This window comes from Schistocerca piceifrons, chromosome 7 (genome assembly GCF_021461385.2).
Source record: "Schistocerca piceifrons isolate TAMUIC-IGC-003096 chromosome 7, iqSchPice1.1, whole genome shotgun sequence".
NCBI lineage: Eukaryota > Metazoa > Arthropoda > Insecta > Orthoptera > Acrididae > Schistocerca > Schistocerca piceifrons.
The window spans coordinates 301,650,639-301,666,202 of NC_060144.1; positions in this window are offsets into that span (position 1 = coordinate 301,650,639).

Sequence of the window (15,564 nt, forward strand, 5' to 3'; positions counted from 1 at the left end):
GAGTAGTAATTTTAAGAGTAATGATCTTTGTTTTCGCATATGATGAACCAAAGCTTCCGGTTTTTGTAAGTGCGTGGAATGCTTTCCAGAGTAATGGCTTGCCAATGAACAGTTGCGCAGGGCAACACTGACTCTGTGGCATAAGATTTATTAATCAATTTCAAGTAATTTTGGTCTGCTGAATATGGAAATAATATTTTTGTTGTGCTGACTCTAATTTTCGAGATAAAGGCAATCCATTTATACTGTAAATTAAATCATAAAAAAGAGGAGAATGTTTTTTAAAACTTTTATTTTAAAGTTATCAGATGATTTCAGAGAAACAAAGAGCTGTAAATGATACAAAGAAGAATAACAAAATTAGTCATAACAACAAAAACATATCAATAAGAATTAAGAAAAACGTTTTGTATGGGATTTTTTTCGGTGTTACTGATCCAGACAGTCTCTCTTTAAGTTCCGACTGTAGTCTGCCATCGAGTGGCGATACCAAGGGCCATGATATCTTTACTCGATAATTTTGATAATCTGGCGGAACCGTTCCCCCTGTTCTTCGCTGTAATCGCCCAAGTTGTCAGGAAATTTATCTAAATGACTATGCAAAAAATGCAATTTGATATTCATATTATCTCCTAGTTTTTGGAAATTCTGGAGTATTTTGTCTACTATTTCGGAATATTCTTCAACTGTGTGATTCCCAAAAAATTTTTGACAGCTTATACAAAGCTTGTTCATGCTTCATCATCGTTGTTGCCTATCAAAAATTCCTGCTTTTAACTTTCCTGTACTGAGACCAGAAAATGATTGACAAATATATTTGAAGCAGTCGCCATCCCTATCTAAAGCATTAACAAACTGTTTTATAAGCCCTAGTTAAAATGTAGTGTCAGAAGAATGATTTTTCTCGACTGAACGACGTCTCATGAACGATGTTAGCTTTTCCTATAGTCAGGTTCATCATCGACAGCCAGTTTTTCTGCTCCAATGTTCACTTTTCGCACAGACAAAGAAAACAGGGATATTTACTGTACCCAATTTGCTGACCCAATAAAAAAAATTAGCATTTTTAAATCTACACACCTAGACCACTGATGTCGATGAAATGAAATTGTCTCCAAAACAAGTTTAACATTTTGATATTCTTCCTTAAGAGTAGTTGAATAAGCTATCACGGTCGAAGCTAATTTATGCAGTAACACACACTTAAAACCTTTTTTAAGCTATCTACCAAAAGTCACCAGTCTGTTGGTTGGTATACTGGAAGACCCATCAAATTTAAAAGCCCAGAAATATCACTATGATATTGAATATCATTCGTCTCGTTAAATATGGAAGAATGTCGATAGGATGTTATAGATACTCCAGGCTGGAGGCAATGTTTTTCTTTTGGTCTCGACGCAAGAAGCTCAGCTGATGTATTAGACAAATATAAATCCTTAGTAAAGCCTTGCAGTGTAGGACTGCAGTCTTCGAATTACTTTAAGTATTGCTTTTACTCTAACTGTCGACAACGTCACAGTAAAAGTTTGATAAGGAACTAAATACCGGCATTGGCAAATCATCACTACGCAAGATTGCTGGCTTAACATACCGTTCGCTCAGATAAACCTGAGAGCGCTTTTTGTATCGATTCGTACCATTTACATTCGCATCACAAAGGCAACAATCATAAGGTGGTTTCTTGGCTCTGTCCATGTCAACGATATTCCAAACGGAAGCCCTTTTCGTCCTCAATGACTCCAATATCGAAGTGACTCAGTGCAAGTTTTACAAACGCTGTGTGAGGTCCAACATTTATCTTGTTGACCAACTTATTTTCTAAAATATTCCCAATAGCTTTGTTTTACAAAATTATTTATTTTCCGTCGTTGCTTTTCTTGACAATATTTACCGCATATGTAGCAAAAATGGTTGGTTTTATTAACACAAGACTTCCTTGAAGAACTCATACTTTATGTAACAAAAACGCTCAAACAGGGCAATTGCATGAAGGAACTGACACAGTATCATGTTTGTTGAAAAACTGTAACGAATTAGTAATGCAAGAAGCACGCAAAATAATGACAACTGAATGGCAAACAACAATAGCTCAACTGTGAAATGGCTGCAAAGACCTTGTAAAATGGCTGATAGTCACGGTGTGTTCTGTGAGAAGCAGAGATAGTTAAGGTAGTCAGCCAAATGTGCGTTAATGAGAATAGATTAGTAAAAAAACGTGTATTTTTTATGGAACGGTTTATCATGTGAACCAGAGTCTACTCAAACAAATTAATTTTGTTGGCTGAGTACTTCATCATCATATATATCTAAATAGGTTCCGTAAATTTATGCCACAGAAAAATTCTTTTTGTTCCCCTGCGTATCAAGTATTTTCTACATCTCAAGCGGATCGCTTTTACAGAGCTTGCAGCTATTATTTCACTACGAAGTCCGAAGTCCAAGTGCGAATAAAATTGGTGCGCCTGTAATAATTAACGTTCATGTGCTCACGAATTAGAAATTGCGAGCATGTTATCCCGGCAATGGAGTATGAGTCGACATATCTCATTCTCAAATAATTTCCCTTACCAATGTAACTCTCCTACTCACTCAGATGGGGAGAGTTATAAATAGACTGACATATCTGAACGTCATCCAAGCCCAGTTCAACGCGATGCCTGGGCTGGTTTATGGCTGTCGTAATTTCTGCGTGACAAACTGGGACATTTCTTTTAAACTGACTGACAATGGACGTTTAATTTGAGAAGTGGAAACCTGGACACTTCTCTTAAGCTTAAAAAAGTGAATTAATTAATGAAAATACTTTCTTAGTTTTGTGATTACTTCTGTCCGTAGCTATACCGAAATAATAGACCTTCGAAAGAGCATCTCATATTTGTTTGAGAGTGTCGCGCACCAGCACTGATTTCATAATTGCTGTTGATTTTGTTGTGTCCAACGTCACATCTTTTCCTGCTTTGGAATCATTAAAAAGTTTGGATATTAGCCTAGAAGTACAGTCCACTGATTGCGAAAACATATGGTGTTTAATCATGTAATAACGCATTGCTATTATTGCAGCCGTTGGTAATTTTCCCTGTTTAAATGAATCCGAAATAAAATAACTGTCCGCTTTATTTTATTTTATATTTTTTGGAAGCGCTTGCAGAGTACATGTTTGATTAATGGTTTACACTACCTAAGTGATCCTTAATTCCAGGTGGTTATAATTAAAGAGCAGCCACTTATAAAGGTCCAGCGTGGGCTGTAATTACTGTATGGCAACAAAACTTGATTGTTATTCTAATGTGTTAATGCAGAACCGACAAACCACAAAAAAATTTAGTTCCAATTTTGGCCACCAGTTACAAATCTGGCGCTGTGAATGCAAGAAAGTTGTATAGAAATTTTTCTGTATGCAATGGATTAGGAACGAGACAGTGGCAGAAGAGGTCAAACCAGTGAGAAAGGCATAATGTTGATTTTATTATTAACCGCTGCTTACACTGTTTGTTCGATATGTGCACAGGAGACGTCGACGAGATGCTGCACAGGGCCATATTTGCACCTGGTGACCAAAAATTGTAACTATTTTTCTCCAGCATAAATTGGTTCCACATTAACATATCTACCAAGTTTCGCTGCCATACGATAATTACAGGCCACAGTGGACCTCTGTGAGTATCTGCACTTTAATTGCAACCATCTGCTATTTGCTCTTCCCCTGTGTGCATTAGAAAAATAATTCAAATTACCCATTCTACTTCATAGATCTCCTTCGTTTTAAGGAGTTCACTTGAAAAAAACACTTTAATGACAAATTAACCGAGATACGATTCAGACAGAGAAACAGAGAACTACGTTGGTGCAAAGTTTAAAGTGAAGTGAGATAAGGGACAGTATTGGAAACTCTGCAGCATTACCACACAATAATAGTCCTTAAGGGACTCAGTAGTGATAATAAAACTTATCTGTATTTAGCTTAATAGCTGGAGACACACACAAGAAATTGGAGAAAAAAATAGATAGGATGAGAATATTTCTCTGAAATTTCAAGTCTGGGACAAACTGCCACCCCAAAAGTATTTTTCGGGACACCGATTTCTTTAATCTGAAACTTGGACTGTTCTGGAAAACAGGGGCATCTGGCAACCCCGGAGCATTGTTGGTACCAGAGGTGACAGTCCTGTGTACAAATTTTTGCACCAAGTATTCCTCCAAATCAGCTACAAATTCAATTTAAAATTTATCGTTTATTTTGACGTCTCAGTTTTACATTTATTTATGCCATAACTAGTTTTCGATCGAAGTGCATCATTTTCAACTATAAGTCGTTGTATAAGCAACCCATCATATCCATTTGCAACTACACGTAGGTTTCCATATTGAACTTGAGGCAGCCCCGAAGACGTGGGCATTTCTGTAATTGGGGACAGAATTTGTTAAACAGATTTCTGTGTATTATTTTTGTTACAATTTATTTAACGTCATAAGTAAGTATTACTACTGCTACTACTACGACTACTAATCTTCTACTAATGCTGCCGTGACCACTAACTGAACCTACACCATTCCAAATAAAAATAATAGTAGTAAAAATTATTGTTATAAATACATACCTTATTGTTCACATTTTGTTGAGGATCTCGCTGTATTCATAAGAGTCTTGTTTTTGAGGCCACATGGTAGAAATTTTCACATGTCATTTTGAAATTCAATCACAGCTTCTACAAGTTCAGTGGATATTCCGACTGTACACTACTGACCTTTAAAATTGCTGCATCAAGAAGAAATGCAGATGATAAACGGGTATTCATTGGACAAATATATTATACTAGAACTGACATGTGATTACATTTTCACGTAATTTGGGTGCATAAATCCTGAGAAATCAGTACCCACAATAACCACCTCTGGCCGTAATAACAGCCTTGATACGCCTGGGCATTGAGTCAAACAGAGCTTGGATGGCGTGTACAGGTACAGCTGCCCATGCAGCTTCAACACGAAATCCAGGCCATCAAGAGTAGCGACTGGCGTATTGTGACGAGCCAGTTGCTCGGTCACCATTGACCAGACGTTTCCAATTGGTGAGAGATCTGGAGAATGTGCTGGCCAGGGCAGCAGTCGAACATTTTCTGTATCCAGAAAGACCCGTACAGGACCTGCAACATGCGGTCGTGCATTATTCTGCTGAATAATAGGGTTTCGCAGTGATCGAATGAAGGGTAGAGCCACGGGGCGTAACACATCTGAAATGTAACGTCCACTGTTCAAAGTGCCGCCAATACGAACAAGAGGTGACCGAGACGTGTAACCATGGCACCCCGTACCATCACGCCGGGTGATATGCCAGTATGGCGATGACGAATACACGCTTCCAATGTGCGTTCACTGCGATGTCGCCAAACACGGATGCGACCATCATGATGCTGTAAACAGATCCTGGATTCATGCGACAAAATGACGTTTTGCCATTCGTGCACCCAAGTTCGTCGTTGAGTACACCATGGCAGGCGCTCCTGTCTGTGATGCAGCGTCAAGGGTAACCGCAGCCATGGTCTCCGAGCTGACAGTCCATGCTGCCGCAAACGTCGTCGAACTGTTCGTCAGATGGTTGTTGTCTTGCAAACTTCCCCATCTGTTGACTCAAGGATCGAGACGTGGCTGGACGATCCGTTACAGCCATGTGGATAACATGCCTGTCGTCTCGACTGCTAATGATACGAGTCCGTTGGGATCCAGCACGGCGTTCCGTATTACCCTCCTGAACCCACCGATTCCGTATTGTGCTAACAGTCATTGGATCTCGACCAAAGCGAGCAGCAATGACGCGATACGATAAACCGCAATCGCGATAGGCTACGTGATGGTACGCATTTCTCCTCCTTACACGAGGCATCACAACAACGTTTCACCAGGTAACGCCGGTCAACTGCTGTTTGTGTATGAGAAATCGGTTGGAAACTTTCCTCATGTCAGCACGTTGTAGGTGGCGCCACCGGCGCCAACCTTGTGTGAATGGTCTGAAAAGCCAATCATTTGCATATCAGAGCATCTTCTTCCTGTCGGTTAAATGTCGCGTCTGTAGCACGTCATCTTCGTGGTGTAGCAATTTTAATGGCCAGTAGTGTAATTAACAAATAATTACAATTTCTTAACAGACCTCAGTTTGATATGCGTCTTGCGTCCGCAACCTACAAAAGCCAACCACAAAATGATAAAAACAAAGGAAGACGAACGCAGATCATAAAAGGAATTTACAATTATCATTGCCTTTGATACACTTCGATATGCCCAATTACATCATAAAATATTATATAAATAATTAATATTTATCATCGTTTGTTTTATTTCGCTGTTGTTCTATATTTCTGATAGATAATGTTCATAACTGTCGCACTTTAGCTAAAATTTATCTCGTGAATGTTACAAGAGGAAGCCACGGAGCAATTGTCTCTTAATCTGTCTCGCGCACCACACGTCCCTAGAGCCATTGGAATACACAGCGTACATTAGTTTGTGAATTTTGAGCATACGAATGTAATATACTGCTGAATACTCAGAATCGAAGCAGCTTGTGAAAATTGTACGCGTGTCTCAGTGTCGTATAGAAGATCTCATTGCGCTCCAGTGACCGTTGCCGGCTGTACTATGGCTGTAATCACAAAAGAAGGCGGTCGAGGTTAGGCTCGTTCTTTGCACCTACGGCACCCATTGTCCGACAGACAATGACCTTTCGTTGGTGCTCTGAGCGTTCTGCTGTAAATGTCATACCCAGTGCGAGCATTAAACATGATCGTAGTGAGTTATTTAGCAAATTTTTATTCCGTTTGTTGCAAAATGTCATAGCTGATGGTGGTGGTAAGCGACCAATTCTACACAAGCAAGTGAAAGAAATAATTTGCAGGATACAAACTTACATCAAGCGTAAAGCACGTGTACGAGTACGTGTGTAAACCGCCAACTGTCCCTTGGAATCGGCAACAATGCAATCCCCACCCCTTTATCGACCTGCTCTAAGGGCCATGGTTAGAAGATCGTTTTATAGGCAACCATGATGTTATTGTAGTTTGCCTCCCATGGCTGTTACTGTAAATACGTCACAAGGTTACTGTAAACAAAAACCATATACCTTTTTTCGTCTGTCGTATACAATGTGATAATTTCAACACCAAGTTTTCTTGTCGTTTGAACAGCAGAGCAGATTCTGATGGGCTTCAAGCAGACTGGTAAACACACGAGCGACCGAAGCTTCCTACCTCCAAGGTGCAATAATACAGTGTGTATCAAAAAGAATAATCCGATTTAAAAAAATTATAACTATTCTGTTATTTGAGTTATGTGCATGAACAACGTACTGCTGGAAAGAGCAAACTATCAAGTTTTATATGATTCCCGCTAGGTAGCGGTATTGTGCGTCCACTTCTGTTATAGTAAAAATGGTGTCGGGACAACAGAAAGCGTTTTGTGTTCTATGTTTTGTGTTCTACGTTTTGTGCAGTGCGGGTCAGTAATAAATGTTCGGCGTGACTTTCATACTTGGTACGGTGTGGATCCTCCTACAGCACAGAGCATTAGACGATGACATGAACAATTACGAGCCGGCGGGAGTGGCCCTGCGGCTCTTGGCGCTACAGTCTGGAACCGCGCGACCGCTACGGTCGCAGGTTCGAATCCTGCCTCGGGCATAGATGTGTGTGGTGTCCTTGGGTTAGTTAGGTTTCAGTAGTTCTAAGTTGTAGTGTACTGATGACCTCAGAAGTTAAGTCCCATAGTCCTCAGAGCCATTTGAACCATTTTTGAAGAATTCCGAGAGACAGGTTGTTAGTGTAAAGGCAAATCGCCGGGCCGTCCTCAAGTGTCTGACACAGCCGTGGTACGCATCCGCCTGGTTTCACTAGGAGTCCGCAGAAATCCGTTCGCAGTGCAGCTTTACTGCTCATCATGCCCTCAATGGCGGTCTGGCTTGTGTTGCTTCAACATTTACACATGAGGTGACAAATAACAACGTGTGGAGTTCTGTAGTTTCATTCTTGGCAAGATGATTACAGTTTTCTTCAACGCTTAGTGTTTAGTGACGAGCTAACATTCCACTTAAATAATATGAGAATATGGATTCAGAACAAGCATATGAAGTTGTACAACAAAGCATATGAAGTTGCTAAACATAAGATGGACTCTCCAAAATTTGACGTGTTTTGTGCAGTTTCACGGGAAAAGGTGTGTGGTCCATTTTTCTTTGCCGAGAACACTGTTACAGGAAGCACGTGAAGCACGTATCTCCATATGCTTGAGAACTTTCTTTTCCCACAGTTGGAGACTGATTCGAAGGACTTCATTTGCCAACAGCAGAGGGCACCGCCACACTGACATCTGGAAGTGCGGGAAGTTTTAAATCGAAGGATTACTGAACGATGGATCGGTCGCACTGGACCAAATGATTCAGCCTTACATTACTGGCCTCCAATGTCACCGGACTTGACAGGATCTGATTATTTCTTGTGGGGGTTCATAAAAAACTCTGTGCCTCCGTTACCAACAACAGTGAATGAACTGAGAGATCGGATAACAGCAGGTGTGGAAGCTGTAATTCAAGACATGCTCCGTGCAGTGTGGGAACAATTTGAATACCGCACATATGTCGTGCATCTCAAAGGGGCGTATTGAACACCTATGAAAAAATATGAAAAAAAACCTTTTTGAGTTTCCTGTTCATCAGAAAACGAAATTCATTGTATATATTTATTAGTTTCAGAAACATACAAGTGCAGAGTCGGATGATTCTTTTTGATACACCGTGTATTGTGGTCGACTGATATCTGTCTCACGAATAACAGTTTGTTTATAAAATGGGTGGGGGTGAAATTCCGACGTCATCTCTAGTAAAACGCACATTTCCGCCCTTGTCCACATGCTAGTCATGTTACTGTGTCTGTACTATACACAAATAAAAGCTTCAATATTTGTGAATATGTTGTAAGGAAAAAAGCGAAAGTTTCATATACATTTACAAAAATTCCATTACAAATGGTGCGATATAAATTTACAGTAGTAATCAACTTCAGGTAAAAATTCTTTCATCATTCTCACTTTTTTAGTAAAACGCTATAAGGTAGTTCTTATTTGATAGCTTTATCTATTCCGTAGCAGAATCTTTCGAACAGGAAAAATAGAATGCTAAACAAGAAAGTGAAAAATACCTTACTGCAAGCAGTGCAAGCTCCCATGTACACAAAGCCAACCGAATTCACACACTACTGAGAGAGGGAGAGAGAGAGAGAGAGCACTCGTATTTACATAAATCGAATATTACAAAATATACTTGTGTTAAATCAATCGAAACGTCTCAGAACCTACTGGAAAACGTGAAGCTGAGTAAAAATAAAAATTAGGTGTGGTGAGACACGAATCTGCAACTCACTGCACACACTTTGAAATACGGTAACACCGAATGTGACAGTTAACTGTGTCTTGTTTATTACTGACATCTGTAGCCTTTAGTCGCATGTATGTTATTAACTGACATTTAATTCCGACAAATCGTAACAATCAGAGCAAAATGCCTCTGACCTTTGGAGGTGACGGAGTCCCACCTCTAATTGACAAACCAGGGACTCCTAAGATACGACTCGGCAGACGAATAGTAACGAGATGGGGAGCTATTAATATCAATGGGGGCTACTCTGGGAAGAAGGTAGAGCTGGCACAGGCTGCAAGTAAGATGGGGTTGGACGTTTTAGCTGTTAGTGACATTCAGGTAAGGGGTGAGAAAGAAGAAGTGGGAGAATACAAGGTCTACCTGTCAGGAGTCAAAGCAGGAATAGCACAATGGGGTGTAGGGCTTTACATCAGGAAAGAAATGGAACCCAGCGTAGTTGCAATAAGGTATGTAAACGAACGACTGATGTGGATAGATTTGACAGTATCTAGGAAGAAAATTAGGATTGTGTCAGTATATTCACATTGTGAAGGGACAGATCAAGATAAGATGGATAGTTTTTATGACGCACTCAGTGATGTAGTTGTTAGAGTAAAGGACAAGGACAGTGTTCTGCTCATGGGTGATCTTAATACCAGGATTGGAATCCGAACAGATGGGTATGAAAAGGTTATGGGTAAATTTGGAGAGGATATGGAGGCCAACAGGAACGGGAAACAACTCTTGGATTTCTGTGCCAGTATGGGCTTAGTAATCACAAACTCCTTTTTTAAACATAGGAACATTCACCGGTATACTTGGGAAGGCAGGGGAACCAGATCTGTCATTGACTGTGTAATAACAGATCAGGAATTCAGGAAGGCTGTGAGGGACACACGTGTATTCAGGGGATTCTTTGATGACACCGTTTACTATTTAATCTGCAGTGAAATTGGTATTGTGAGGCCGAAAGTGCAGGAGGTCAGGTCCATATGTAGGAGGATACGAGTGGAGAAACTTCAGGATAAGGAAATTAGGCACAAGTACATAACAGTGATCTCAGAAAGGTACCAGTTAGTTGAATGTAGTCAATTACAGTCATTGGAAAAGGAATGGACAAGGTACAGGGACACAGTACGAGAAGTGGCTAAAGAATGTCTTGGGACAGTAGTGTGTAAAGGTAGGATGAAGCAAACAGTTTGGTGGAATGACACAGTCAAGGCAGCCTGTAAAAGGAAAAAGAAGGCGTGTCAAAAATGGCTACATACTAGAACTCAGGTAGACAGAGAAAGTTATGTTGAAGAAAGAAACAAAGCCAAACATATAATTGCAGCATCCAAGAAGAAATCTTGGGAAGACTTTGGAAACAGGTTGGAGACTATGGGTCAAGCTGCTGGAAAACCATTCTGGAGTGTAATTAGCAGTCTTCGAAAGGGAGGTAAGAAGGAAATGACAAGTATTTTGGACATGTCACGAAAACTGCTGGAGAATCCTGTGGATGCCTTGGGCAGATGGAGGGAATATTTTGAAGAGTTGCTCAATGTAAGTGAAAATACGATCATTAATGTTTCAGATTTCGAGGTAGAATGGGATAGGAATGATGATGGAAATAGGATCACATTTGAGGAAGTGGAGAAAATGGTCAATAGATTGCAGTGCAATAAAGCAGCTGGGGTGGATGAAATTAAGTCGGAACTCATGAAAGACAGTGGAATGTCAGGTCTTAAATGGCTACACAGGATAATTGAAATGGCCTGGGAGTCGGGACAGGTTCCATCAGACTGGACAAAAGCAGTAATCACACCAATCTTTAAACATGGGAACAGAAAAGATTGTAACAACTACAGAGGTATCTCTTTAATCAGCGTTGTTGGTAAAATCTTCTCAGGTATTGTTGAAAGGAAAGTGCGAGTATTAGTTGAGGACCAATTGGATGAAAATGGGTGTGGGTTTAGGCCTCTTAAAGGTTGTCAGGACCAGATCTTTAGCTTACGGCAAATAATGGAGAAATGTTACGAGTGGAACAGGGAATTGTATCTATGCTTTATAGATCTAGAAAAGGCATATGACCGGGTTCCTAGGAGGAAGTTATTGTCTGCTCTACGAGATTATGGAATAGGAGGCAAACTTTTTCAAGCAATTAAAGGTCTTTACATAGACAGTCAGGCAGCAGTTAGAGTTGACGGTAAATTGAGTTCATGGTTCAGAGTAGTTTCAGGGGTAAGACAAGGCTGCAACCTGTCTCCACTGTTGTTCATATTATTTATGGATCATATGTTGAAAACAATAGACTGGCTGGGCGAGATTAAGATATGTGAACGCAAAATAAGCAGTCTCGCGTATGCGGATGACTTACTTGTGATGGCAGATTCGATTGAAAGTTTGCAAAGTAATATTTCAGAGCTAGATCAGAAATGTAAGGACTATGGTATGAAGATTATCATCTCTAAAACGAAAGTAATGTCAGTGGGAAAGAGATATAAACGGATTGAGTGTCAAATAAGAGAAACAAAGTTAGAACAGGTGGACGGTTTCAAGTACTTAGGATGCATATTCTCACAGGATGGCAACATAGTGAAAGAACTGGAAGCGAGGTGTAGCAAAGCTAACGCAGTGAGCGCTCAGCTACGATCTACTCTCTTCTGCAAGAAGGAAGTCAGTACCAAGACTAAGTTATCTGTGCACCGTTCAATCTTTCGACCAACTTTGTTGTATGGGTGCGAAAGCTGGGTGGATTCAGGTTACCTTATCAATAAGGTTGAGGTTACGGATATGAAAGTAGCTAGGATGATTGCTGGTGCTAGTAGATGGGAACAATGGCAGGAGGGTGTCCACAATGAGGAAATCAAAGAAAAACTAGGAATGAACTCTATAGATGAAGCAGCCACGGTGAACAGACTTAGATGGTGGGGTCATGTTACACGCATGGGAGAAGCAAGGTTACCCAAGAGACTCATGGGCTCAGCAGTAGAGGGTAGGAGGAGTCGGGGTAGACCAAGGAGAAGGTACCTGGATTCGGTTAAGAATGATTTTGAAGTAATAGGCTTAATATCAGAAGAGGCACCAATGTTAGCACTGAATAGGGGATCATGGAGGAATTTTATAAGGGGGACTATGCTCCAGACTGAACGCTGAAAGGTAAAATCAATCTTAAATGATTACGATGATGATAATGATGATGAATCGCAACAAGAAAAATATGTTTTTGATAGTTCTTCAGTGTGACTTTGCCTTGAAACGGCATACATGCGTAGCATGTAAGTTCAATTCGAAAATTATTTAACCACAAATAAAACATTTCCCGTCATTTTATCACAAAAAATCGTACCAGTAAACAACAGGTTAAGAAGAGGTCGATCTGCCGGTGCTTTGAAAAATGATTTACTCATAGGACGTAAGTTATAATATTGTTACAATTCCCGAGCCCAGGGGTTGTAACAAGTCAGAACGACCGAGAGGTATGGTTTGGAAGAGAGGGGTGAGTGATGTCGAAGCATGCAGAGAAACACTGGCAAAGGTGTCACTGACTTTGTTGCACTGAAGGTACATGGCGGGCTTTCCGCTGATTCCAGTGATTGCGCTGTGCGCCAGTCTGATGGGTCGGCTTCCAGCCGCCTAGCCTAGCAGATGTTACGCTCCTGCGCACCTCACGGCTAAATGGCTGCCGCGCGTGTTGGCTGCTCCAGTAGCCCAGGACACAGCTGGCTGCTCCCTCAAGCTCAACTTGTTGACCCCATGTAGAGCGCCGAAAGGAAAATAGCCGAGCTCCGTCGTGGTAGTGAGCATTAGCAGCTCTAGCCTTCAGCTCAAGGCAGCTCGGTTATTGAACGCAGACAGTTCTGCACTCAGAAGGCCTCGAATAGGCGCCCCCGCTCCTACCCTCCCAAGGGCAGCTTGCAGTCCACCGGACGACGACACCCAGAGAGTGGAGGCTAGCTGCCCTCTCGCTCCTCGCACAGTGCAGCTCCAAGATGCAGCCCGTCTCGTCACAGTTACGAAGCGTCCGTGCTGCGTTGGTTGTTGGTACTTTCAGCGGGCCGGTTGGCCACTGATATCCATCACCAGAAGATCTTCGTGGTTGGCCTTCAACTTAAACAATCGTCATTCTCTCCAGTTCTAGACCAGATAGAGTGGCAACATGAATCCCCAATTTGAGCCTACGGGCTCGCTTATTTATATGTCTTTTCCTCATGCATCTATCGTAGTTCCTCTTTTGGGGACAAGTGGAGTGCTGTTTAATAATTACAACGTCAGCATTCCCCAGCCTGTTTCGGCCCCTATACACAGGTCACTAGACGCTGTTGTAACTACAAGGTTTGGGTGCTGCACAGCGCGTCAGTGCCGCGTGCTGTCCTGATCACTTCACACTTGTATACAGTGTCCGCCTTCTCGCCTGCGCTCAGTATCGCAAACTAGCCTCTCAGAATCGTTTGCTAAATATCAACATTGCCGATGCTTACCATCAGATGTGACAATTGGTCCCTTAACTACTACCTTCCAGCCACAGCTGTGCGAAATTTACAAGAATTCCGCAATCCATTCCTGTACTTATTTGTGGCTGGCGCAGCAATATAAAAAGAACAAAATACGGGATTTAACTGAGAGCAGAGCCAATATGGAGTCTCCAGACTCTGTACTGAAAAGAGATGGCGTGCCTGTGATGTACGCAGCATTCTCTCATCGCATTGTTCTACCTTCAAACAGATATTCAGAATATCTGTCATGCTTGATATTGTCCTACGCCAGGGATGGCCAAGATTGCGGCTCATGGGCCATGACTGACCCTGAGTGCAAAAGTGCTCAGTCTCGCTTCACATTTCCCCCACCGCCCCGCCACATTGTCTGAGTGCGAGGAGGAGAAGAGGGGAAAGCAGCGAACACACCACATTTAAAGGGTAAGTTTTCACCATTAATTAATTATTTTTGGCATCCTGAAGACATAATTTTCATGTAGTACGAATTGTCGGCATACTGTCAGACGCAGACAATTTCGCAGAGTTTCGCACTGAAGTTGCATGTAATTGTGACTTTTTAGTTTCATAACAGAAAAAAGATCTTTCACACAAGCATGTCGATTGAAACATTGTGGCAGTTTGCAACAGAAGAGAGCAATGTAGAAGTCCTGGACAGATTTAACGTAAAAATATTTGCCAAGGAAACCTTTCAGGTCAATCAGTTACGTCTGCACATGCAGAGGGCGCTTTCAACTGAAATGGCAGCCGGTCCCGTAAACAGATCGAGAAGAGATATATGAGGCCTGTCTAAAAGGTATCCGACCTATGGCCAGAAAAAATATTTCGAATACCTGACAGGGTTGTGACCCTAATCCTCTTCAAAGTAGGCCCCCTTGTGCTTGCACACACTTAGCCCACCGATCCTTCCATTGCTGGAAACACCTCTGGAAGTCTTCTTTTGGAATGGTGTTCAGCTCCATCGTCGTGTTCCGCATTATCTCTTCTCTACTCTCAAAACATGATTCTTTCAGCGGCGTTTCCAATTTTGGAAGCAACCAGAAGTCGCAAGGTGCAATGTCTGGAGAGTAGGAGGTTGGCGAACGGCTGTAATTTCAGGTTTGGCCAAGAAATTTAGGATCAATGGGATGAATGTGCGGGGGCGCTGTCATGATGCAGTTGCCAGTTTTTCGCTGTCCACATGTCTCGTCTTTTGCGCTGAACCGCGTCGTGGAGTCGCCAGAGAACATCTTGATAGTACTTCTTTGTCACTGTTTGTCCTTGTGGTGCATATTCGTGATGCACAATTCCACGGACATAAAGAAGACAGTCAGCATCGCCTTGATTTTGCTTCGCACCTGCCGCCCTTTCTTCGGCCTTGGAGGTTCGGGATGCTTTCATTGCAACGACTGCCTTTTTGTTTCTGGGTTATACCCGTACACCCATGACTCATCTCCAGTTATCATGGTTTTCAGAAACTCAAGATCAGTGTTGGTGGTGTCCAGAAGGTCCTGTGCAACGTCAAAACGGAAGTCTTTTTCAGAATGAGATTTTCACTCTGCAGCGGAGTGTGCGCTGATATGAAACTTCCTGGCAGATTAAAACTGTGTGCCCGACCGAGACTCGAACTCGGGACCTTTGCCTTTCGCGGGCAAGTGCTCTACCATCTGAGCTACCGAAGCACGACTCACGCCCGGTCTCACAGCTTGGCTA